This window comes from Tupaia chinensis, unplaced genomic scaffold, assembly GCF_000334495.1.
Source record: "Tupaia chinensis unplaced genomic scaffold, TupChi_1.0 Scaffold149964_2, whole genome shotgun sequence".
Lineage (NCBI taxonomy): Eukaryota > Metazoa > Chordata > Mammalia > Scandentia > Tupaiidae > Tupaia > Tupaia belangeri.
In genome coordinates this window covers 1027144-1027415 of record NW_006209806.1, presented here as the reverse complement: position 1 = coordinate 1027415, position 272 = coordinate 1027144, and the positions used below count along the sequence as shown (strand labels likewise).

Below are 272 nucleotides of genomic sequence, written 5' to 3'. Positions count from 1 at the left end.
TGGAGCGCAGGGGCGGGCGCACACGCTCCGGCTCCTCCCCCTCTGCGGGAGGCCTGCGTGGGGACCGGGTCGGGGGATCAGGGGACCACCCTCCCGGCCTTCTGCCCACGCCGAGAGCAGCAGGGCCGTCCCAGCCAGCCTGCCCCGCGGAGAGAAATGCCTCCGAGCAGCCCTGCCTCTAGGGGCGGCAGCTCTGCTCCGTGAAGGCAGAAAACCTGTTTCCTTTCTGTGGTGAGAAAGCAGGGTCTAGGCTCCTCCGGGCAGCCCACCAG

The 272-nt window shown here is 70.2% G+C and overlaps 1 protein-coding gene across 4 annotated transcripts in view; it reads right to left on the bottom strand.

The window, feature by feature from the left end:
• The window catches only part of CELF5 (CUGBP Elav-like family member 5), a 75565-nt gene that overhangs the window by 74866 nt on the left and 427 nt on the right, over positions 1 to 272 (bottom strand). The gene's annotated exons all lie outside the window — the stretch shown is intronic.